Here is a 27205-nt window from a genome sequence, read left to right as displayed (position 1 = left end):
AGCAAATGTTGACCGCGACTGCGCTTCAAATGGTCCAATGTTTCGTCCGGTATCTCACATATAAATGCTTTAATATTGTCTTCCAATGCCTTAATTGAAGCAGGCTTGTCTGAATAGACATGAGCTTTAACATAGCCCCACAAAAAATAATCTAAAGGCGTTATATCGCACTATCTGGGTGGCCAATTGACAGGTCCCGAACGTGAAATAAAATGTTCCCCGAACTCGCCTCTCAACAAGTCCATTGTTACGGGTGCTGTGTGGCATGTGGCACCGTCTTGTTGAAACCAAATGTCATGCAAGTCAAGCTGTTGCATTTTGGGCAAAAAAAAGTTGGATATCATTTCACAGTAGCGCTCACCATTCACAATTACGTTACGATTCGCATCATCTTTGAAGAAGTCCGGTCCAATGATACCTCCAGCCCATAAACCACACCAAACTCTGACCTTTTCTGGATACATTGGTAGCTCTTGCAATTCTTCTGGCTGATCTTCACTCCAAAATCGACAATTCTGCTTATTTACGAACCCATTGATATAAAAATGAACTTCGTCGCTGAACACAATTTTTCGATAAAAGTGGATCTTAAACTTTCTTAACAGAACACGCATTTTTATAATAAAATTCAATGATTTGCAAGCGTTCTTCATTTGTGAGATGATTCATGGTTAAATTATAGACGAAACTGAAGATGTTTGACAGTGAAACAAAACACGAAACGTGTGTCAGCTGTTTAAACCAACTGTTTAAAAATATAATAGCTAAAAAATCACCCTTTACTTTCTAGCCACGGCGTCTTCCCCTTAAAAACGCGAACACACTGCATTTTGAGGCTTTATATTCATTTGTGCTTTAACAATTTAACTAGCGGCACTTCGTTCGTTGTAATTTCTCCTACTCTTGTTTGTTTTGTTCGTTTGCTTTGTTTTGCGAAGGAAGCTGATGTCAGACTTGTCAAAATCGCGAAAAATAAAGTAACAGTTTTTTAATGACGCCACCTTAGCTTCTCACTTTGCCTTGGTTTTAACCCAAATGCCTTAATGTTGAATTTAAATTTACTACTTAAAATTGAGGGTTTTCAGAGCTTTGAATTTTTGTAACTGATTTTTTTATTATATTTCCATATGCTCACAAAGCCAGAGGGCTTCTGCTTATACTTGTGTATAATATGTAAGTAAATATATTATATTATATGTACACATATACAAAAATTAATACAAATGTGTTTAGCCACTGTTAGACTGCTGGTAATTAACATAAAATGTAATGAGAGTGAACGAAAAGGATAGCGAGGTGTTGCAAGATTAGTTATTGACCGGAGAGTCGTTTGGTGGTGAAAAGTTAATAATATTCAACAGCCCTATTTATAATTCACATGTAAAACTGAAAAGGTAAAAGGTTTCATGATAAAAAAGTAAAAATAAAAATGTCCACATTGAGCATGACTGGGGTTATTAATGAAATTTTATTGGCAATCATCGCATTATGCTTGGCTTAGTGATTAACTCGATAACAGTTAATTTACATATTAAAATATAATAGATGTAGGTCAAATACCCATGAAACGTATGAAATATGCAAATGTGTTGAATCTTTGGCTTCCCAAACAATCAATCAGGACATGGGAGAAATCGGTCAAAAACCACGCCCATCTGCCATATAAGGTTAATTACTGTCTACGAGTAAAAAGTACGGAGGTGCTAAATACGGTCCGGAGCGACCTTAATAGACCTGCGTACATTTTAACGAAATTCAATTGGGGCTGATTGTGAAGTATAAAAAACTTATAGACGAAACTCAAACTTCGGTATCAGACGGATGTACGGAAATTCAGTCTTAACAAGTACGAGGGCGGGTCAATAAGTCCGTGACTTTTTGTATTTCTGACCTCTTTGCTGAAAAAGAAATACTGCTCCTGTCAACGGGCATCTGTCAGTTGACTCCTTTCAAAATTTGAACGTGCTGCGTCAGTTAGTTTGTGTTTTACAGCTACCTTTATCAGACTACCCAATAATTTGAGGAGACCACAAACGCAATCGTGTAACAACTTCACAGGAAGGTTTGGCGTTGTTTAATCGCAATATGGAGGAGTTTTTGCGCCGTTTTGTAACCGTGGATGAAACATGGATCCATCACCACACATCAGAGACCAAACAACAGTCGAAACAGTGGGTTTCTAAGGGTGAATCGGCTTCATAAGCACACGAAATTCAGTTTTTTCCATTTTCTCCTCAATGAGGGCAATTTTGCAAGGGAGATGGGCGTGATTATTTACGAACCTACTTTAAATAAAGTTTGAAAGTTTAAAAGTAATGAGCCTAACTTTTTTTAAACAGTTTTATTAAACCTTTTAGCTTATACAACTAATATTCTTCAAAATAGGACCCTTGAGCGTCAATACACCGCTGATAGCGGTCCTTCCACTGTAGGAAACATTTTTTAAACTCATCCGCCGGAATCGCGTTCAATTCGGATGTCACAGTTTTTTGGATCGCCTCGATGGAGTCGAAACAAGAAGAAGTCCGTGAACAAGAAGAAGTCCGGAGGGGACAGGTCTGGGCTGTAGGGAGGGTGGGGAAGCACCGGAACCCCCATCTTAGCCAATGCAGAGATGCAGGGGAAGACGGTGTGCGCCGGCGCATTGTCGTGATGAAGGGTCCAATTGTTGACGATTTCCCGCACATTGTAATAAGTTAAATTTAACTCTTCACTGATCTCACGTAGACTAGCACGACGGTCAATCAATGTTCAAAAATTCACGAACCCGATTCACATCTTTGTCTGTTTGGGTCGTCGAAGACCTTCCAGACCACTGTTCGTCTTCGACGTCCTCCCGGCCTTCCTTGAACGACTTGTGCCACTGTTTTACCTGGGCACTGGACAGAGATTGGTGGGCGCAAGCCTCCTTAAGTAGCCCAATGGTTTCGGTACTCGTTTTGTTTAGCTTTACGCAAAATTTGATCGAGTAACGTTGCCCCAACGATCGCTGCATTTTCGCCACTGCAAAATCCTAACACACTTTTCAAACAGCTTTCACGAGCGGAGCGATGTTGACTGCACCGCTGTTGCCAGCGAACTGGGACCAGTTTCTAGTGGAAGGGGAAGGTTCAACGATCATTTTCCCCCACCAGCCGATTCGGTTGATCGCTTGGCAGACGCTCCGCGCGGGAGGGCTCATTACTTTTCAATCAAACCGTGTAGGTGTACCAAATTTCACTGAAATATATTAATTTTGTGCCGAATTATCATTCACACAAACGGGAGCGCGGACAGATATTGCAAAATCTACTCCTCTCGTCATTTGGGACTGAAAATATACGTATGTATGTCTATATCTATCTCGATTCCTTTGCGCTGTTACATTCAACCGTTATGAGAACAAATTTATAAGACTCTTGTACACAAATGCACGCGGATATAAGCATGGAATGAGTTTCCATATCTGATCAACAAGTGGCTCATACCTAAGTTTATTACTATCGAGGCAGTGCTCAATGTTGAAAAAATGTCTCTCTCATTGGTTTATTCGGCTGTTGAAGATTTGGAGATTGCAGAGAGAAAGGCACAACAAAACTTTTGGTTTTATTTGAGTTTTCATTACTTTCCTAGAATTTACTAGGCGGCATTTCGCGGCAGACAGCTGCTGCGTTTTGCTGGCGTCCATAATTCTCTTATAAAAGCAACTGGTAGAATTTTTATTTGAGGTGTAAACAAATGTGAAATGTTGATGTGTTGCTGAGTTTTTTGGCGGCAAAATAGCAAAAGGTGGATATTTATGATATTTAGGTATTTGGTATGGTATGAATAGTTTGTGCCGTTAAAAAAATAAAAAAATAGAAAGGCCGTTAAAAAAATAAAAATATTTTTGCATTTACTGAGGTTTTAAATCCCTAAATAAATAGTTTCATAACGAAAAAACGGTTGGCAATGTCAAAAAAATTATCATTATTATTATTGTTGTAATTACTATTTTGATTATCACTAACATTTATCCTTTTTAATATTTTTTTCTTGTTTATTTCTTCATTGTAATGAAATATGTAAAACTGAATGTTTAGCCATAGAGCTCCGTATAAGAGCGCCTTCGCGAACGAACGTCGAAGAGCGTGCGATGCTTGAGAGCTTTCCTGCGTCGCGCAGCTTTTCAGACACATAAACAAATTCCTTATTCACTGTGGGCATATAAATTCCTGCATCCGACGAGAAATAACTTCAGTTGCGTGTTTTACAGCGTTCGTAAAGGAACGAAGAATTCGGAAAATGGAAGTAATGTGATGGCTAAACACAAATAGAAACAAATATTAGACTTGCAATTTTACAAATTTACAAATGATGGAGTGTTTGTGTTAAGGAAGTTGAAGTGGTGTTGGGCATAAACACAGTAGTGCGAAACAAATACATACAAAATAATGATAAAATATAATCAAATGTATAATAAATTATATAAAAATATTTGAGTAAATCAGAAGGTGAAACACTAAGCAAAAAAAAAAAAAATATAATAATAATAAAAAAACTATCAATTAGAAAAGGGTAAAAAAATAAAAAGTATAAAAACAAAAATACCTGCAAGTAATGTTTAGGGTGGAAGTATTCCAGAATATGAAATATTTTGCAATATGTTGCAAAAATCTATGAGAAGCAAATTGTTGTTTTTCAAAATTTGTTTATTTAAAACAATTTTTTTCAGAAATTTATTTATTTAAAACAGTGTCAAAACATTTTTGAGAAAATATTCACTGAATGTATTAGAATATTCATTGCAATGAATACATTGAGTCAATGAAAAGAAATAATTTTTTTTAAAGCAAAACTTTTGTAAGCAAATAGTCACGGAATGCAACAGTATATTAAAATCTATTAGTTAAGTTGGCGAAAGATTTTCATAAAAAAATAATGAAAAAAAAATTGAAAATTGATAAATAAATTTTTGTAAATGTACAATAGAATGGTTTTTAAATTTAAACAGAATGTAAAAGAATAGTCCAAAGCATTAGTTAAATCTGGGAAATATCTTATAGAAAAAATATTAAAAATGTGAAAATTAGAAAAAAATTCTTAATATTTTGAATTAACAAATTTTTTAAAATTAGATGTTTTTAAATTTAAAAAATAATAAAAATGCGAAAATTACAAAAAATTCGGAGTATTTTGAGATGAACAAATTTTTGAAAATTTAGAATGTTCTTTTAAATCCAAAATGTTTAAAAGTTTTTAAAAAAATTAACTTTATTTTAAAATATTTATTTATTATATTTGCTTAAAATTTAACTTCATCTCGTTTTTATCAAATATCTACTCGGACGCACAATAAAGATACATTAAAAAAAGATTAAGTGTAAAAATTAATCGTTACTTGCGATGTATAGCATATAACGGAAATCGAAGGAGTGTTGATCTCAAAAAAAGAAAAACAAAAACGTTGAAAATATTTAAAAATTTAAAAATTTAATAACAATATTTTTTAACCTACAACCAAAATTTTGCTAAGTGACCAATCGATTTGCAATCGAGACTTTTGAAAGTGAAAGTGACAAGTAAACAAGTAAGCATGATCACAGTTATGTCCTTCAATTGCTCACGTTAGTGTTGGTGCCGCCGTTTCCGTTTCCGATGTCGGTTTCTATTGAACTGAAATTCTCTCTGAAATTTTATATGAAAGATATAGCCGTTCATCACTTTGTTGTTGTTGCTCCCTTTCAACAGGCTCTATCTGTAAGTGACTTTTCTTTATTTCATATGCTTCATACAGTCTGTGTCAGAAGAAAAGAACCGCTTTTTTTCTTGTAACTTCAAGATATACTGCGTTCTGCTTTTTGCTGCGTAATAGTCCCACTCAAGCACTACGACGCCAGTGCTAACTCAGGTTAGTGTCGTTCGAAACTTTCCCGTATACGCAACCAAACAAAAATGAGTGAGATATACGCGCAGCGATTTGAGGCGGTATTTTTATGCATGCATTCGAAAGAGCCGAAATTTCCTTACGCCGCGTAATTAAGAGATCAAAAAAGTTTATTGTGATGGGGAATCAGCGGTATAAAGTGTACAAAAATGTTGATGGCTTTTTCGAGCACGGCTTGAAGCGAGTGACGACAAAAAGCAGGATAAAGTGATCGTCCAACTTTTTAAGAGGGACCCTTCTTTGTGACTATACCAAGCACGCACAATTCTTGCTAAAACGGGAATAGATATGAGTATCAACACCATTGAACGTCGACTGAAGAACGTCCCACATCACCACAATAACTGCTCACAGAAAAACACATTGAGAAAAAAGAAAACAAGAAAATGGCGTCACAGCAATGGACTGGCCTTTCCAGTCTCTAGACGCCAACCCCAATGAAAATGTGTGAGGAACTATGAAAACGGCCTTTTGTCAAAAAGATAGTCCACGATTTAAAGGAACTCGTGCATTAAGTTTGCAAAATCTAGTCATGTTTGTTGACGAGCTACTCAGAAAAGCTGGCTCAAAGCAGGAAGCAAAGAAGATGTCAGGCTATACTCGGCAACGTTGAAGACTACACGGTTTATTGAGTGATTGCGACTAGTAGTTTTGTACATACTACTGTGGGCAAAAAGTAAAGTGAATTTGGTTGTAAAATAAAAAATCTTTATTTATCCTTGTAAATCAATTTCATCCCCTTCAAAATAATCCCCTCTCGATGAAATACATTTATGCCAACGATTTTTCCAATCCCCGAAACATGCCAAATAGTCCATTTCCGGTATAGCCATCAGCACCTTCTTCGATTCAGTTTTTATCTCCTCAATCGACTCGAAACGCGTTCCCCGGAGTGGTCTCTTGAGTTTTGGGAATAGCCAGAAGTCACACGGAGGCAAATCAGGCGAATGCGGTGGTTGCGGAACGATATGCGTGGAATTTTTGGCGAAATGGTCACGAAGAACGAATGCAGTGTGAGACGGTGCATTATCGTGATGCAAAAACCAAGAGTTGTTGGCCCATAATTCTGGTATTTTTAGACGAATTGCTTCACGTAAACGTCGCATGACGCTCAAATAATATTCCTTATTAACAGTTTGGCCAGGTGGAAGGAATTCATAGTGCACCACACCACGAAAATCGAAAAAAACTGTCATCATGACCTTTATTTTTGAACGACTTTGACGTGCTCTTTTCGGTCTGGCCTCGCCTTTCGCACGATATTCGCTTGATTGGTCGGTTGTTTCAGGGTCGTAAGCATAAATCCAAGTCTCATCTCCCGTAATGATGCATTTGAGCTTGTCCTGATGTTATTAACAGTGCTGCCAACTCATAAAAAAAATAACTAGAGCGAAATTTTAATCCCGCGAAGTTTGACAAATAAATTCAGCTTACTTTTTGCCCACAGTAGTACTTTCAGGTAAAAATTTTTAAATATACATATATCTTTTATACTGCATGAATAATCGTGGTTCCTATTTTCTGACACAGACCGTAGGTTTCGTGTGAACATACATATTGTTATAATGATTTATTCTTAGAATTATTTTATTTACTTATTCGATACTCATTTGATGAGTTCATAAATTGCTTGCAAGTGTCTGCAGATAAAGATGTAAACATGCCCCACGTGATGCTCGCAAAATCAAACAGCTGTTTGTAATTTTCGGCTTACTATTTACATGAAAGTGAATATATGAATATGTAATGATGTCACATAAATGCCGGAAAATAGATAAGAAGCTTTCATCGCTTTGAAATGTGCTTAAGTCGGTATGCAAGTACAAGAGTACTCTGAAGTAAGCAGGACTTTTTTAAAGTTCGTTAATTTTGTACAAAATAATGAGCTCAATGATTTGCACGCGTGTCCAATTATAAAAATGCTGTTATTTATAGTTATGTGAATTTGAATAGATTTATTTTGAAGCAATATATTTGATCGTTTGGTTCCTATCTGGAACATAGGGCCTCAACAAATTGATTCCACTGGTCCCGATTTTGCGGCAGTAATTTAATTTCGTTCCATGTTTCATTCGTCTTCTCCATCACCATCTCTATCATCCGTCTCCATGTGCTTGACGGCTTTTCTTTGCGGCGACTGCCCTGCGGGTTCCATTTAACTGCATTTCTGGTGATGTGGTTATTTGGTCTGCGTAAGGAGTGGCCGAGCCAGTTTCACTTACGCTTTGAAGCAATGCTACTTATATATGATCGCTGGTTCTAGGATTATACAAGTTTACACAACATTAATCACTCTATTCGAAGGTTTTTAAATTTTGCAAATGGCGTCGTATGCCAATCATATTTAATACTTGTGAACCTGTACAACTGTGGTTTATAGACAGACAAGTAAATGTGCGCATAAAGTTGAAAATAAAAATGTACATCACTCAAAATCATTTTCTTTCTTATTCAGTAAAAAATTATTCAAAAATGAAATCGAAAAAGTTATTCAAAAACAAAATGGCTTAAGTAATTTTCAAATAAGTGCAAACTTTAACAAATCCAGCGGAAAATATGAAAGTTATTGCATTTTCAGTTTAAATAAATTCAAATATTTCGAATTAAAGCACAACTTTTTTAAAATAGACGAAACTTTACACAAAATTGAATTAAACTATTTCCATATACAGTGAAGCCTTTTCAAATTTAATAAAAAAACGAATTAAAGCATTATACATATAAAAAAATGAAATCATAATACGAAACATATTACCCACATACAGTGAAACCTCGCTTGGACGGACTTTTGTACGCTTTATACAAGTGTAAACTCAAGAGAAGGTAATTTACTCCCGATATCGAAAACTTGTTATAGCAAAAAATGTCCGCTCAACGGAAGTGCCTGTTAGGAGAGGTTGCACTCTATTACGACATAATTCATGAAATTAGTGAAACTCTTATCCACACGCTCGTTTAGGAATTTGGATTATTATGTCCATAACATAATTTGCACCATCATAATTCCCCGATCACTTACTAAGTTCGGTCTTGGCCGCCACCAAAATCTTGCGCCAATCGCCTCTGCATTGCGCACGTTGACGCCAGTTAGAAACATCAAGGGCTTAAGTCGTCGTCGACTTGGTCTGCCTAACGTAGATGAGGACGTTCGTTTTTGCGAGTTCCCTTGTACATTTCGAAAATACCACATTCTTTGCAAGAGCGTTATTGTACATGTACTCAAAGAGCGCAGCACAGCCGCTGAAGTTTAATGCACTTTTTTTTACTTTTAATGAGCGTTTTTTCGTGAGTCGAGAGAGGGCTCTTCAATTATCTGCCCTGCCCAATGTAGCACCTGTTGGCAAGTGTTATTTTTCCCTGAATAACTAATGCTGGATCCCAGGTAGATAAAGTCCTTAACTACGCCGAGCTCGTAATTGTCATTCGCAACCTGCTGCCCTATTGCGTAGACTTTTTGGTCTGGTTGACACAAGATACTTTGTCTTGCCCTCGTTTACCGCAAGACTCACTCGACGTGATTCTTTTTCAAGATTGCAGAAAGTTGTACTGACTGCCCGCTGACTAATACCAACTATGTCGTCACTTTCATAGCAAATAGTGACAGAGATGTCGATACTGGCTCAGAAAGATCTTTGCCAATTTTCACTGCCCCAATTCTCGTATTCAAATATAATGCTCCTAATGAAATAGTGGGCGTGTTGCAAAACGCCTGCTTGAACAAAGTATCGCGTTCCTAAATGCAACTAAAAACTTTGACATCGGGCATTTTTTAAAGAGCTTGAGAACTTAAAATAATAATACGAAACAATATATGTTTGTAAATAATTTTTTTTATTATAATCTGGTACATTATTTCAAGGCATGGTTCAATCGATTAGTTAAATTTTTGACTACTTTCCCAGCACATCTGGCCATATGGCGTAAATGGTTCATTGAATATTGTAATAAATCTATTGTTAAGCGCGGTGTATGGTAAGTTGTGCTGTCTTATTAGTACCAATGTGGGACCATGTCGTTGATCAATTTTTGGAAACAAAAATTGAGGCAGTATTAAGTCGCTATTCACACAATGATGGAGCCAGTGATCTATGAACTTCATGAGCAGATGTTTTTTTTTTTCAAAGTAAATTTCCAAAATTTGGAAGAGTTGTTAATCTTCAAACCGTAGTTCCCTCCTTTTGTGGAACAACACCAAGACACACGCCACAAATAGGAGGAGGAGCTAGGCCAAAGACCGATCTAACAGAAATATACGCGCCAATTATTTATTTAAAACATCAGAAGAAGAAAAAGTAACAATAAATATAGGAAATATTGTTTTTTACATTTGCTACTAAAAGCTTAATAATCTGTGCGGCCACCTTGTTTATAATTTACTTCGTAAATTCCTTGATGAATGGATTTGTACAAATTCTCCAGATAAGTCTAATGAAATGTCAGACCAAGCCGTTTTAATGAATCGAGTTAAAGCATGTTTGTCTTCAAATTGTTGTCCATTTGCAGAAACCTTTCGAGCAAGCCATCTCCATCGGTTTTCAGTAATGTTTAAAACTTTGAAATACGGTGACCATGCAAAAATTTCAAAGTTTTGGGAGGCAGTCCTAGTGTTGACAACACTTGCAGTGTGTACAGGTGGATTATCCTGTGGAAAGATACTATTAGTAGGTAAACATCTTTCGTGAATCACAGAAAACGATAATTCCAACAGGGCTTTATACCTGTTTCCCGTTATTTTGTAGTCCACAGTTTTCAATTCACGGCTGTGAAGTAGACAAACCCCCTTTCCTCATTTCTTAAGTCATGGAAATTGTAATCCCTCCGGCTCATCCAGATTGAGCTTCTTTTCGTCATTAAATACTATATTACTTTTTTCCTTCACCGGGATTATTATTTGTAACAGAATCCTAAGCCATGTAGTTCCTTGCAAAATCGATGAAGCGCTCTTTGCGAAATTTATCCAGAGATGGTTTCTTTTTGTAGTTGTTTATGCTTCAGATGTGGTGCTTTTAAAATGGCCCCTCAAACGGAGTATTTTCTGGGTGCAACATTTGCTATTTATTTAATGTTTGCTATTAGAAGGAGGGAATTTGATACAGTCTTAAGGATTTTACGGGTTTCCTTCGGTGTCAATGGCATTGAAGTTCTGCTTTTGAAGTTCTTACCGTAAAAGGCCCCGTAGGTTTCACGTAAAGATCCACAAAGTTTGCTGTCAAGATATTGATTTGTCCGTTTTCTTGATTTGTTAAACCCTTTTGCTTTCTCATTTTATTAGAATTAAACATTTTTCGCTCAATTACAATAAATTCTTAAAAAATCCAAGAAAATGTTTGAACTTCATTCTGCCGTATAAACATATCAAGAAGAAGAACAGTACGCCGGGGGAAGCAACTACATTATCGGAGTATTTGCAGTCTTCGACGTAGTACATGGTTTCAGCTTCGATATCAGTGAGAGAATGTCGTCTAGAGGCCATATTAACTGTGAAGGCGCTGCTTAATCCCTTCCCCGAAAACGAAGAAAGGGGACGTTGTCAAATTCTTAAAGAAGTCTGAGGAAAGAGTTAAGGCAGTGATGCAAAGTAGATAAACTGATTCACGACGTTAATAAGATCGCTCCACATAAGTATAGATGCTGACAATGTATATGCAACCTCTTTCAAATAGCCCAATCTGCTTTGATCTAATGTAGCATATTTGTATGAATTGTGTTGCCATTACATTTTATTAATTTTTTGCTTTATATTAAAATATAAGCATGGCACGCTTAAGGGAGTGTTCTTTCTCTTGGCAATTATTTTTCGCAGAAATGGTTTTCAAACAATTTAAAAGACATTATTTGATATTGCCTGTACGCATAGCTGTACTAATAGATATTATTTATCAACGTAGTGGAATACATGCTAATATGGCACAAGTTAAAAATTAATGTGGCCATCTTTTCTTGCTACAACTCGTGCGGAGGATGGGTTTAATGTCATATTTCGAAATTGCTTTTAGTCGAATATTTACTTCATATTAATATTACGCATACGCACTGTTGTACGCTATGAGTAAATCCGTAGAGATGGCAAATTAATTAAATTAGGATGCTTTAAAGCAAAATACACATTTATCTTGTGAAATCAGATAAGCAGCTACTATTTTTTAGAGAGAATATTTCCATTTTAAAGATATACCGGAGTAGTTTACTTCTCTTTAGATGTCCTTGCGAATAATGGATTTAACTGAACCGAAGAATCGAATGGTATAGTGAATGCTTAAGAAGTGGCATGTCTAGGAAGTTAAACTACGTTTCTCCAGAGAGTCATGCAGTTATACGGGCTGTGTAGTATAACTCAGTTGTAATTAATTTTGTTTGTGAACGGCCTTAAATTTTATATCGCCTAGAGATACAACAATAATATTGTGTTGATTCCCGCAGATCGTTTTTGCAAATGAAGTGATAAATTGACATTTATCGATACTGCAACTACCTATATTTCGTGATTTACTTAAGCCTACATTAAAAATATCATTAGTACCCTGTGCATATATATTAACAGGTTTAAGTTTTTACTTAGGACAAAATTATTCAAAATTAATCAACTTTCAAGAAATTGAATATCAACTTAACTTCAGATTTTATATATACCGTTTGTAGTTAACTTAATAGTAAAGCTCGCGAGGACATGTTTCTTTCGAAAGACAAATACTCATACTTTGAGAGAAAAAGTTTTATCAAAGCAATAAAGTCTATGCAAAGAAATTAAGTTAACTAAGCCTATTTTATTTAGCAATATTTGATACTTCATTGGGTAAAGGACCACTTCAGGTATTGTTAAAAAATGTTTGATTTTTTTTCCAAAATTAGTTTTGAGGGAAAATGCTACTTATAGTCCAGTGTCTCATATAAGTAAAGCTTTTAGTATTGGAGTGGCATTAATTTACAGGTGATCCATTAACTAAAAAATTAAGAGTTTATTGTTTTCTTTTAGCTACCGGCTTATTCGGCCCATACATGACAAGTGGTATGTGTTGACATTCTGTTTTCTAAACGACCGATGTATTAAAGAAAGATAATATTAACTCCGAAAATGGTCCAGTATTCCGCCTCAGTAGTCTTTAAATATTTACTTAAAAAAAAAAAAAAAATCAAATTTAAATCCATTTAAATAATTTTATTGTAACCCATCTCTACTTAAATATAAGCCACACCCTAATCTGATATAAATTTCATTGAAAATTCCTGAAAATTATTACCCTAAATTTGACGGAATATAAATTGAAAAACAAACTTAAGTTAGGCACATCGTGGATTATCAATATCGAACAAAATCTCCTTTTTCGTTAGGAGGAAGTTTGAGCACTAGACTCAACGTCCGTTACTGTTCTGATGCAATACGTCAAAAGTAGAATCTTACATCCACTGTTTAGGTCTTTCGATGAGAGTACTACCCCACTCGCTATGCCTCTGTCCGTGCCATAGAAAGGTAAGTTTTTATATCTGGCAGTGTCAGTTTGCCTCCACTTTCGTGTTTGATGGCCTACACGTTTTCTTGTCGTTTGAGTTTTCGCCTTGCCTTTTCACCGTATCGAAGTGGCTTCATTATTTCGGCACTAAATTGTCAGGCGTGACGCTACAGGCGAGTTTATCTTTTAGTGTTTTCCTAGGTGTTCTGAAAAGATAACCTAGGAAAAGCACATGTTCTGCATCCTCGTCGATTCCTGGCTCGCAATGCCCGGAGTATGGAGTCCCTTTATGCCCAAAGCCATGAAGGTGTGCTTTAAAACATCCATGACATCTAAGGATTTGCGTAAGGTAGTAATCGACCTCCCCATGCTTTTTTTTTAAGCTATTTCTGTGCATAATGTGGACATATACATATGTACAAACGCACGTATGTGCCAAAATGCTCAGAATCATGAAAGGAGCCGATTTAGCCATATTCGTCCGTCAAATAACCAAAATTCGTGACACGCATATTACCCTTTTCCTGAGGGAAGTCGGCATTAAAAATTAGTCTAATCGGTCCATAACCACGCCCATTCCTATAACGTTAATAAAGAAATTAAGTCAAATTACTAAAATTGAATAAAAATAATAAACGCACAAACAGAAATAGGATGAAAGAAAAAATGAACGGTGCCACACCCGGCATAAATATTATTGAAATTAGATAAAACCCACGTTCACTTTTTGTATGCTCTAAGTAAATTACATGCCATGTACACTGTGGATTTATTTAAAATGAATAAAGGAACATTTTATTTTATATTATTTTATTTGTATATTCGATTTCTACTTGCAGTTTCTCAGAATGCAACCATTTCAATAAACATGCACAGTGGCTCAAATGCTGAATCGTACATACTCACTGTTCATCATTAAAAAAGATTTTCGAAATGATACTCGTAAATTAATTTTATTTGCGAAAAACAAGATTTTAATTTATTTATGGTTTACTCAATTTAGCCCCATACAAAAAATTATATTTTTATACATTCAACATTTTTATACTGAGAAATGAAAAATAAACAAATTAGGTGAATTTATGTCAAACCCCCAATTCGTACTTGGCTAGGATGCGACATAATCCCGTTATATGGCATTTCATACGCGCGGTTAATTTGCATGTTCAATTTCATAAAAAGCGTTACAGTTTTTAGTTTGCTACAAGTTTTGAAATAATAAACATAGTTTTTGAGCAATGGCTCTGTTAGGAAAGCAGGCAAAAATAGAGAAGCACCGGCTAACTGTTTAATGGCATGAAGACGAGAAAACTTTTATATAAATCGACAATTTAATGAACAGCACTCATTTCAGAGTGCAATACATAATTAGAAGATATAAAAAATACTCTTTGATTGCAAATAAAAGCCGCCTAGGCAACCTTTTGAGTTGGAAGAGTGAGAAATTATAACATTCAAAATTTTAAAATTTTTAAAGAGCCACACAATATTTTCTTGCCAATAATAAATGGTATATAAATAAAGTTTCTTTTGATAAAAAAAATAAACTATTTGTTCATTATCTAGAATTTATCAATAATCTATTTCTTCAATAAAAAAAAGTTGAGCAAAAAAATTAAATGTGAGCGATGATTTTAAAAAAGTAGAATAAATTTGGCTTATAACTTCTTGTTTTAAGTTTCGAGCACGACTCTAAATTTTCACTCGTTATTTAGTTGTTAGAAGACTATTTCATGCATCGGTTATAAGTGCCTCAACTCGCGGCATTTCTTTTAAAGCTGCTGGTTTTCGCTCCGTTAGGTATATATAATACATTTCTGGCGCTCAAACTCTTCCAACTTGCTTTTCAACTCTGTAAATTTTTCACTTCACAAAGCTTTACTATGTAAATTTCTAGAGGTCCAGTATTAATTCCAAATGGCTCAATGTGAATTTCGTCACTATTTGTGTTGAGATAATGCCAGAGTCGTGTTGAATTGCTCAGGAAAGTAATTTTTAATTTTTCTTATAGCTGTGCTGAAGTAATTCGTGCCAACACTTCTACTGGTTTTATCGCGATAATGCTTTAAAAATTGAAAATTAAGTAATTTGTCACTCTGAATATCTTCTGCAAAAAGATTTAATTTTAACTTAAAAAAATCTTTAGGCAAAATATTAAAATATGACTTCTACGGATGAATTGTGCGAAAGGTGCCTTTTAACAGATCTTAACACAAGGGCGCTCATACTATGAAATTTGCTACTGAATATATAATTATGATATAGACTTCTGGAAAACGGTAAAGTATAAGTATAACCAAATAATTACTTTTTGCACTTATTAATATACGTTGTTCTGTGGTATTCCACATACACTTATGAAAGCAAAAGTATTTTTTCATATGGATCGGTAGTTTGGGGGAAAGCTCTTGCAAGAGATTACAACATCGAACTACATGTCAGAATACAAAGATTAGCCTGTGAAATAACAGTTGGTACAATCGGATAAAGTCCAGGCAAGTCTCTAAACCATGAGTGCATTTAGGTTAAATGAAGCGGGTCGCTGGAAGGAAACTTATGGTCACACCAGTCTTTTAGTGCGACAAACACAGCTCACCTCATGAGGACTGATTACATCGTCGCAATCCAATTTTGCCATTCTCTTTCTATCTCGTGAGGAATGGAGTAAAGGACTTTTATCAAATAATTCGGCAGTACTTCTACACAGATGGTTCAAATATGGACTGTGGTACTGGAGCTGGTATTTATTCTCTTGTACTTAGAATTGAAAAATTTGTGCATCTTGCTAATACTAGCAGTGTCTTCCAGGCAGAAGTATTGACAATAGGGGAAGCTTGCAGGCTACTAATTCCAGAATTCTTTTTTAAGAGAAATATCGCGGAGAAAAAAGAAACTGTCTTCCACTTCCTCTGTGAATGCCGTACACTATGGAAGGCAAAGATATTAACCCTTGGCAAATCACTTCTTGGGAACCTCGAAGAGATGACTGGCATAGACATAAACAACTTAGAGGGTTTCTTAATCGCACAGACTGGGAATAGTCATGACATGACTGAGTAAAACTTGTTGGTAACGAGGATGTGGCAACAAAATGGTGTTGAAGCACTAATTGAATTCTTAGGGATTCACCACTTGAACCAATTAACTTGGATAGAAAATGTTATGTCTGCGGAAATCCCAATACTAAAGCATGGATGCAGTTCTGTGATGGTGTGTTTAAAGTCCAGGTATCCGAAATATTCATTTTGTAGAAGGCGATATAGATACATTTCAATGCATGAGCATCCTTAAAACTAATGTTTGGCAAAGTACCGAACGATTGGGTATATTGCACAATTTTGTTCTATATAAGGACAACAGCGAGAAACCCACCTCCGCGGTGGCCAAGATGTGATTCATCTATGACTGTCCTAAACTACAACAAACATCAACCTACTACAAAGATCTCAATATAATCGAGCAGGCTTGGGAGAAATTGGCCAGAAAACTAAAAGATAAAACTTTTCGAAACCTAAAGAAACTGAAGAAAGCTCTGAAAACCGAATGGCACCATATTTCACCAAATATATATTTATAAACTTGGTAAAATCTAAGCCAAGCCGTTTAAATACAATAATAAAGTCCAACGAATTAGCCACAATTAAATAGTGATCAGTGAGTTTTGTATAATATTTCAGGCACTTAAAATTTTGTACGATTATTCGTTTTGACATGAATTCTGTGGTGCAGTTTATTTTTACTTCTCAGTATAAAAATCAAAAATGTACATACATATAAACAATATGTTTTATTTATGTAAATAAATAGAGTTGAGAATAAATAAATGGCAAACAAGTTTTTCCGAAAATTAATTAATTTACAGTTCCGAAATTCTGCTTTAAATTTGAACAGTGAGTATGTACGATAAAGTGTTTGAGCCACTGCATCTTATTTGCACATTAATAGCTATACGTAGGTAGTTCTTGCGCACGACATGCGTACACACGCGAGTATATATTTATACATACATACGTACTTGGCTTTGTGCTTCTGCGTATTGTATGTACGGAAATCTATTGCACAGTTTATTTGCGGTCAAGGCATTAATTATCGAAAGCAAAGCAAGTGATTTACTACAATAAATGAAACAGAATTCTAGCCGCAAACAAATAACAAAAATAAATAGCAATAAAACATCCACCACCTTGGTCGACAAGTTCGCTGAATATGTTCAGAAAATTCAAAATACAAGTTTATTCCTCAAAAGTGATATCGCCTTCAAAATATACGCCAGCAACATTTAATGTACCTTCCAAGTACTCCTCTCGCATTTATGCCAGCATTTGATCCAGCTCTCGAAACCTTTCTGGAACTCTATTTTCGGTATGGTCAACAGTGCCGTTTTTTGACTCGATGAAACAGAAAAAAGTCGCAGGGACTCATATCTGGTGAGCTCGATGGCTTTTGGATAGTATTCGTTTCGTTTTTGATTAAACATTTACTGATAATGATGGCGCTGTGTGACGGGGCAAAATTCTCGAGTTGTTTACCCTCAAATCCTTTCTTTTTGCCGAATTGCTTTAGGTAAACGACTCATGAGGCCGAAGTAATAGTTCCTTTTAACTGTCTGACCTTCAGGCGATATTTTGTGGTGTGCAATACTGTTTAAATCCATAAAAACCGTGAGCAGCGCTTTCTTTCTTGACTGAAAACGACGTAGTTTTTGAGTTTTGATTAATTCTGAGCTCTCCACTCACTCATGTAATGTCTGGATTGCGTGGCGTGCTCATAAACCCACCTCTTCAGTAATGATGCGTTCGATGAATGTTGGATCGGATTCGGTCTTGGAAATCTTATCTTTGGCGACATCAAAACAACGTCCCCTGGCGTTTTTTTCTGGACACTTTTTGATCAAGATGGTACTTTTGATGTAAACAAATACCGTTGAGTGCAAATGCTTAAAGATAATAAGCATAGAAAGATTTTGTTTTCATTTCGTTTGGTAAATACACATTAGCATACTCATTTTTGTTATGTTGGTGCACTCTACATTGGAATGAATTTGAAGTTGCATTTTTATCTGTCAATTCATTTTTTGTTTACAAGCCATTTATTCTCTACGTGCCACAATATTTTCTGCAATGGAAAAATCAAGTGTCGTGCCGTGATTGAATTTTTATTTTTGTAAGGATTAAAAGAAAAGAAAATTTATGAACGAATGTTGAAAGGGTATAAAATCAGTGTTTCCGCCATTAATTAGTACAGGCTGTACTGTACAATGATGGGTTGCTGAATTTAAACCTGGTCGTACAAGCCTTGAAGACGATCCACGCCAAGGGCGTCTAAAAACAGCAAAAACACCAGAAATCGTAGAAAAAATACAGGATATCGTAATGGAAAATATTTACGACGTCAGAAAAATAGGCGATGCTAAAGGTAGGTAGGTGAAATGGTTGCAGTGCCAGTCTGGCACTCCTCAAGTAGCACCTAAGCGCCGTTTTGATACCATTATGAGACCTCCAACGGGCAGATATCTACAGCCAGCCACAGCTGTTGACATAATTGAGAAGATTGATGGGGCTTAGGTTGGTGGACTGCCCCAGTCTGTCGAAGAAAGGAGCAACCAGTGACCTTAGTCGTCTAGCTGCCAAACCCGGACATTTGCAGAGAAACTGTAAGTACAGTAGTCTCTTTCTCTGCAATGGGCGTTAAATGGTAACACTAGCTTTTCCGCGAGTGTGCCGATCGACCAGTTACCGGTAAGCACAGCTAGGAGTTTGCAAATTGAATGGCGAAGAGTCAAAAAGACTTTCTGGGTCCTTTGTATGTTGTACTGATGCCAAACGGTTTTCGAAATAGCACATGAAGAAATGGAGCGCCATCTTTTCTATGCTTTTCTGAGAAATAATTTGTACAGTTCCCCCTTAACAGCTTTCAGGAGGATGCCGATTACCGGTCTCTGAGGTCAATTAAGTCCCCTTCCAAGCTCATCAGCAATTTCATTTCTGTCTATGTTCCTATATCCTGGAACCTAGATCAGGGAAATGATACCTGCACCGCCAATAGATTTGATCTCCTCTTTACAGGAGTTTGTTAATTTCGTTCTGCACTATGGCGTCCTCAGAGCCTTGATCGCAGCTTGACTATCAGAGAAAATGTTAATATCTCCCTCGCTTCCGCGTTTCCTAAGCATTTTGCATGCCTGCAGGATCGCAAACACTTCTGGTTGAAAAACACTAGCAGTATTCGGTAGTTTAAAGGAGGTAGCTAAATTGGCTGATTTAGAGTAAACCCCTGCTCCGACTCCCGATTCCATCTTGGAATCATCAGTGAAGACAGAGGATTTGGACCTATAAATAGGGAGGCCGTCCCTTTCCAGGCTATTTTATTTGCCAGTAATTTCTATGTGCCCTGGAATTCATAGTAAACGAACTTGAAACTTATCATGACATTCCAGCCGCAGTTTCAATGTTACCTGGAAGGAGTTGAGAGCCTTGATTGCTGCCTGGCTATCAGTAAGAATAGCTTTGTTTCTGTTCCTATATTTGAACTCAAGGTTAAAGTGAGCGCATCTTTCTATTATTAAGTATTTTTTTCTGGGTACGCAGTCACCTGCCCCTCCACTTTACTCGGTGAAGGCCCATCCGATTGTGATTATATTTTGATTTGTTTTGTTGGTTTTAGATAACGTCTTTTAATGGTTTACAGGCATGAGAGCAATTGTTAGAGGTTAAAACATTTATTGCATTAGGGCTAGTCTATGAACTTTGTTAAAAGATTTCAAAAGTAAATTTTTTTTTGAATTTCGAAACAATTGATTAGCGGCATTGAGTTGGACACACCATTCTGTAGTATCTTCTTCTTCTTAATTGGCGCGATAACCGCTTACGCGATTTTGGCCGAGTTTAACAAAGCGCGCCAGTCGTTTCTTTCTCGTGCTAACCGGCGCCAGTTGGACACACCAAGTGAAGCCAAGTCCTTATCCACCTTATCTTTCCAACGCAGAGGAGGCCGCCTTCTTCCTCTGCTACCACCAGCTGGTACCGCATCGAATACTTTCAAAGCCGGAACCTTTGTATCCATTCGGATGACATGACCCAGCCAACGTAGCCGCTGGATCTTTATTCGCTGCCCTATGTCTATGTCGTCGTAAAGCTCATACAGCTCATCGTTCCATCGTCTGCGATATTCGCCGTTGCCAACGTGCAAAGGTCCAAAAATCTTACGCAGAATCTTTCTCTCGAACACTCCAAGCGTCGCTTCATCGGATGCTGTCATCGTCCAAGCTTCTGCGCCATACGTTAGGACGGACATGATGAGAGTCTTGTAGAGTGTTAGTTTTGTTCGTCGAGAGAGGACTTTACTGCTCAGTTGCCTACTTAGTCCAAAGTAGTACTTTTTGGCAAGAGAGATTCTACGTTGGATTTCAAGGCTGACATTGTTATCGGTGTTAATGCTGGTTCCTAAATAAACGAAGTCTTTTACAACCTCGAAATTATAACTGTCTACAGTGACGTGGGTGCCGATACGCGAGTGCGCCGACTATTTGTTTGAAGACAGGAGGTACTTCGTTTTGTCTTCGTTCACCACCAGACCCATTCGCTTTGCCTCTTTATCCAGTTTGGAGAAGGCAGAACATACAGCGCGGTTGTTAAGGCCGCTGATGTCAATATCATCGGCATACGCCAGCAATTGTACGCTCTTATAAAAAATTGTGCCTGAGCGATTAAGTTCTGCGGCTCGTGCGATGCTCTCCAACATCAGGTTAAAGAAGTCCACGACAGCGAGTCACCCTGTCTGAAACCTCGTTTGGTATCAAACGGCTCGGAGAGGTCCTTCCCAATTCTGACGGCGCTGCTGGTGTTGAGCAACGTCATCTTACATAGCCGTATTAGTTTTGCAGGGATACCAAATTCAGACATAGCGGCATACAGGTAACTCCTTTCCGTACTGTCGAATGCAGCTTTGAAGTCGACGAAAAGATGGTGTGTGTGGATTCTCCTTTCATGGGTCTTTTCCAAGATTTGCCGTATTGTGAATATTTGGTCGATGGTAGACTTTCCAGGTCTGAAGCCACACTGATAAGGTCCAATTAGTTGGTTGACGGTGGGCTTCAGCCTTTCACACAATACGCTCGCTAGAACCTTATAGGCGATATTTAGAAGACTAATCCCGCGGTAATTGGCACAAATTGCAGGATCGCCCTTCTTATGGATTGGGCAGAGCACACTTAAATTCCAATCGGCAGGCATGCTTTCATCCGACCATATTTTGCATAGGAGCTGATGCGTGCACCTTACCAGCTCCTCGCCGCCATGTTTGAATAGCTCAGTCGGCAGTCCGTCGGCGCCCGCGGCTTTGTTGTTTTTTAGCCGCGTTATCGTTATTCTCACCTCGTCATGATCGGGTAGCGGAACGACAATTCCGTCGTCAACGATTGGGGTATCGGGATCTTCACTTTCTCGGTGACATGCGCAGCTGTCACTGTTTAGTAGGTTCGAGAAGTGTTCCCTCCATAATTTAAGATTGCTCTGTACGTCAGTCATCAGTTCGCCGTCTTTGTTCTTACAGGAAAACGCCCCGGTCTTAAAACCTTCTGTAAGCCGCAATGCGCTGTGGCGCATTGAGAAGCACTGCAATGATATTCACGGAACAAACGTTCAAATATTTTATGATTTAGTTTGTTTTATGATAGTCAACATTATTATGTGTAATACCAATAAAAAGGTAACCAATATTCGTCTCCCAATGCAATTTCAAAGATATTGGCTAGAAGTTATGCTGTTTTACATATGTTTGGGAATGTCGATTATGATGGCACGAACCGCAGCAACAATGACATCGTTCGGGATTCATGAAGCGCCAGAAATATTCCTTTGTTTTGCGTAGTTATGATAACAAGCGTTGTTGTGCATTGTTACGCTTCATATCGTTTGGTGATGCGGAATTCGGGTTGAATGCATTTAGCTGCATCAATATAAGATATACGGAACAACAACCAACAACTCCTACCACTGAGCAGCTGTCTGTCTGCCAAAAATTTTCCACGAGGGCGAGGGCTCTCGCGTTCAAATTCAGAAATATAACAATGCGTTTTTATTAACGTTAGCAGAGCTTTGATTCTGTGATTTTACGCTATCTGGAGAGCTAAGAAAAATTAAAATAAAGTAACAAAAACAATGCCACGTTATTTTGTTTTCAAAAAAATTTGACAACACAACATCTGCAGCGGCACGTCGAGAAAGCCCGTAACTGGATTTTACTACTTATTCTATATACAAGAGAAAAACTGAAATTGAAATAACGCGAAAAGTATATGCGTATGGAAAAATCCAAAGTCCCTGGAATACTCATTGTGATATTTTGTAATGCAGTTTTAAAAATTCTATTAAAAAAGTCACCATAAAACCTATTAACAGTTTGTTTTTAGTTAATTTTTTCATGTAAAAACTAGTGGATGAACGGGTACCTCAGTTATACATATGTTTGCCTAGGTGTGTAAAGTGTCGTAAACGAAGACACTCGCTACAATTTCATCACTTTCAAAAATCGACGCACAGATAATACCGAATGGAAACAAACCCAGTGTAGCTTGAAGAAAAAGTTGAACAACTAAAATTTTCTGGCGGCTCAACTTTGTTGAAAGCGATTTGTTGTAAGGCCGTTTACACCACTCAACTGTTGCATTAAGCTAAAAGTTGAATCAATAATCGCCTCATGCAAACAGCTTTTGAAGGCGGAAGGCACATTGGTGTGGGCTAACAAACCCCAGGAGCATAAAGCTCAAACAAATAAAGCCACATACGAACTCACACCGAAATACTGGTAATACTCGCGCTATCTCCCTAAGCCAATCAGTGTTTTCAACTTTGGTTATACAAATATGTAAATATGTATGTAAATAAAATAAAGTATTAGTATGTACCTATATGCATACAGAAGATTCCTCTGCTACAAATTTCGGTAGGCAGACAAGCAGAACACAACAGAGTGTAATCTAAGTTATACGAGCATATTTAGGACTTTATTGGCGACCTAAAATATTATAAATGAAGCAATAACAAAAGTTCTTTACGTTCAACTGCTGGGTTCTATCCCAATGTTTATTGAGCAATCGCCACTAGAAAAGGTACACAGCGTTGCTCTTATCAGATTTAATAGAGATCTTTGAATGATTCTCAATCCAGCGCTATATAAATAGACTCAGTTAACTAATTTATCTAACCATAGGGGAGCCTAGGTTAGGTTGTAGCGGTTGTCCAGTATGAGACACACTCAGGCTTATAGCCCATTGTGATACGTGGGGATCTTGTACGTTTTTTCTTGCTTTTTTCCTTGTTAACTCCACTCGGGAGCATACGGCCTCGACAAGACTAAGTCTTGTGTTGGTTTCGTTAATCTATTTTGCTTTCTGGCGGGGTAGGTGATTAGCCTGCCGCTACCAGTCCTAAATAGTGGGAATGCCCAACTAGAGTGCCATCTGTGTTTCACTTTTTTCTTCCAAAAGGATCACACAGATGGTTGAGGACTTCGCTAAATTTGGTGTGTCTTCTTGCTGGCACCACAGATGCAATGAGTAACTGTTTCTTTTTCTTTATTTTTTGCTTGTTTCTTGTTTTAGCAGCTACAATGCAAGTAATGCGCTGAGTAAAGATTGGAAAGATAAGGGTTTTGGGTTTGAGGAATGATTTTTTTTTTTGTTTTTTAGAAACAAGGAAGTAGGTAAGTTTGGACAAGTGCGAGGACCGTGCTTTACGTGGGATTCGGAACCACAACCTCTGGGATGGCTGGCTGGCGCACTTACGCTAGAATACCGTGGCCGCTTCTATTTACCTCTTCTAAAACCAACGTGAACTGCTCAAAAACTTTTCAGGCCTCTGAGCTGAGATGTCCTTCCTAATTGTAAAAATTGTGTACGAAAAATGGTAAATCTGCATCCGAATAGAGCAGGACAGTGGCATAGAAGGTGCAAAATCGTCCTTTCCTCATTTAGACAGCTTCTTCTCATGTGTACTGTATACAGGTCGATTTAAAAATCGCTCATTGCTCTGTGAAAATCGTATTCTAGGGATCAAAATAAGAAACTTTGCCGAAGGAACCATACCTCTAAAACGAATTCTGATGTCCCCCAATTTGGGTCGAACTTTTGGGTAGGGGCAAATTTTGAAAAATCCCACTTTGATCCATTCAGAGTGCTCCAATCGAGTCCAAATGTATGACCGAGCCCCACTAACTTTTGACGGCCGATCCACCCATGCCAGTGGCACACCCTCTGGAACTCCCCTGGGGGGTTCCCCATACAATCATTTCAAAATATCACCATTTTTGGCCTTTACATGAAAAAATCAGCTGTTTCTTATTTATTTATAATAATATCTATTTTTTCTCTTAAGAAATTTATTTAGTCAGACCATATGTAAATGAAAAAATTCATTTAAGTGAGTTATAGAAAAGAAACTAAAAAGTTCGACCCAAATTGGGGGACATCAGAATTCGTTTTAGCGGTATGGTTCCTTTGGCAAAGTTTCTTATTTTGATCCCTAGAATATGACTTTCACAGAGCAATGGGCGATTTTTTTGCCTCCCCACAAATCGACCCGGCCTAGTATCCACGCCCTTATTAGTTATAACGAAAATCAGTGTGCTAAGACTATGCTTATTTTGACTGAGTAGATATTCAGTGCGTTTAGCATCATAAATGTCGAGCGATTCTGCAGGTAGGAGCGTTTGCCTTTCGCTCTTCGTACAATTTTCTCTCATGCCGGTTAGGGTATGCCTATCTAATTGTCTGCGTACTCAACAGTCAGCTTGCTGCCAAGGCTCGCTTCAGTGGATCTGCAGTTCCCCTCGATGCCACAATGGCCAGAAACCCATGCAGTCTTTGTGTGAAATTACTCTGCCACCTTGTTAAAAGATGTGCGGTATAGCTATTCATAGCTATCTTAGAGGTTCTCGACTTTATCGCCGTAGTACTAAAGTACTGAATTGCGCGCATATTTCAGTAAAATTTAATTTGCAGTGTCTGTTTTTTTTAGAACTTATATAATCAAGCAAACTCAAAGTCAATCAGGAATAAACGTATTTTCGTGGTTATTGATGGATTCTGCCTTATTTTGTACCACGGGTAATGCCCACGTAGAATTCCGCAAAAATATCACTAACACTCTTTTGCCCAGTTTTTTTATTTCAATATCCAACATTTCACTGCTCAAACGTATTGTAGTGTTACCAGATGCGATATATACGCTATTTGTTGCTGAGCATTTCAGGGAACTCAATATTAGCTTCAACACAAGTTTAGCGAAAAACTTTGTTATTGTGGTGTAGATACTCGTATCTCTCAAACTTGATTCAATGCGCTCTTGCTTTCATAACGTTAATAAAAATAAAGATCCGAATAAAATCCCCAGATACCATATAATCCTTTGCCTTTTTCTCTGTATTGTATGCTGCAATCTCTATGAAGTCTTCAAGTATTATCTGACGCTGTTAATTAAAAAAATAGCCAGATTCATAAATATAACTATGCTGTATTTCTTCATTCAATGTATCCCTGTTTAAACATATCCCTCGAAGTTTCCTGCTTAGTCGCATACTGAAAGGAAAATTTTCTACCACATTTATACGCTTACGAACATTGCTCTTTGTTCTCACAACAACACGCGCGTTATTGACACAACTTGCCCATTGTGTTGCTTCGGCTTTGCGGTTTTTCCGGTATTCACAACTTACATTTCCGGCTTGATTCATTTTGTGTGATACTGAAATGTACGATAGATAACAGTTCATATGTGCGTCTGTTCTTTGCATTTTCCTTTATAGCTTAACCTCGCAATCGATTGGCGTTTTACCCACAGGAGAAATGCTTTTTATCCTACTTGAATTATAGTCTCCAGTGGCTTCTCCTTTCATCTTTAAATTTTAGTTTTGAAAATGTACTGATATCAGACGGCTAATTGTCAGTTGAAGAACAAGTTGAAAGTCATTTCTAGTTGATCTACTTTCTACTCATATATTTTGTAGGGACCCTGAGAATATTTTTTTTTCATTTTTGGTATAACTTTTTGGACATTAATGGAAGTTAAATTAAAAGCGAAAATTAAGTAAAATTGTTGAAAAACACGAAAGTTCGAGAACTACCTGACAACAAAAACCGAATTCGTCTTAACACCAAATGACAAAACAGAACAAGGCAAGAAAGAACAAGAAGATATGAGTTGCCACATGTACAAATTACTATAGTTATTAAGCACATGCACATTTATAAGTAAAATCAGAGGTGCAAGCACACAGAGTAATCAGTCGTAACTCAAGCGTGTGACCTTGTAAATGTATAGTAAAACGATTAAGTGTTGAAACTAAATAAAGCAAGTTGTGTTGCCATTAATTTGTGACTCTTATTTCGTAATCAAGTTATCAGACCCACAGGAATTATTATGAGCTAAATGTTAAATTAGTTGAACAACATCAAGACGCTCGCCGCAAATAGGAGGAACACCCCTGCCAAACACCTAACAGAATTATACGCGCCAATTATTTATTATTTATTTATTTATGGATAAAAAACGTAAATTTGGTAACAATACCAATGCAAATGTTTTATATAAAATTTACTCATAGAAATTTAATAGTAATTCTCAAAGCGTGGATCAAAAAGTTTTCATCCGAAGAGCCAGAAAAGTTTTGGTTTCGTTGTTGGTTTTATAGGGCGATCAGATTGGAGGTACTTTTTCCAATAGGGACAGCTCACGCGTGACTACTGTCAAACTAAATACATAATTTTTTCAGTATTCATTAACATTTCGTCATGGAAAGACGTAAGTCTCCACAACGTTTACAAATCGTATTAAGAAAATCGACGCTCTGAACTTAT

General features: G+C 37.0%; 1 protein-coding gene across 1 annotated transcript in view; it reads left to right on the top strand.

Annotated features, from left to right (window-relative positions):
• The first annotated feature begins 5325 nt into the window (after window positions 1-5325).
• LOC128862519 (uncharacterized) overlaps window positions 5326-27205 on the top strand; it is a 284688-nt gene continuing 262808 nt past the window's right edge. Inside the window, exon 1 of the mRNA XM_054101195.1 lies at window positions 5326-5548. The gene's annotated coding sequence lies outside the window, so the exon portion shown is untranslated. The remainder of the gene's footprint in view (window positions 5549-27205) is intronic.

Source organism: Anastrepha ludens, chromosome 4 (genome assembly GCF_028408465.1).
Source record: "Anastrepha ludens isolate Willacy chromosome 4, idAnaLude1.1, whole genome shotgun sequence".
NCBI classification, from domain to species: Eukaryota; Metazoa; Arthropoda; class Insecta; order Diptera; family Tephritidae; genus Anastrepha; species Anastrepha ludens.
The sequence above is the reverse complement of the archived record's forward strand: the minus strand, read 5'-3'. Positions and strand labels throughout refer to the sequence as shown.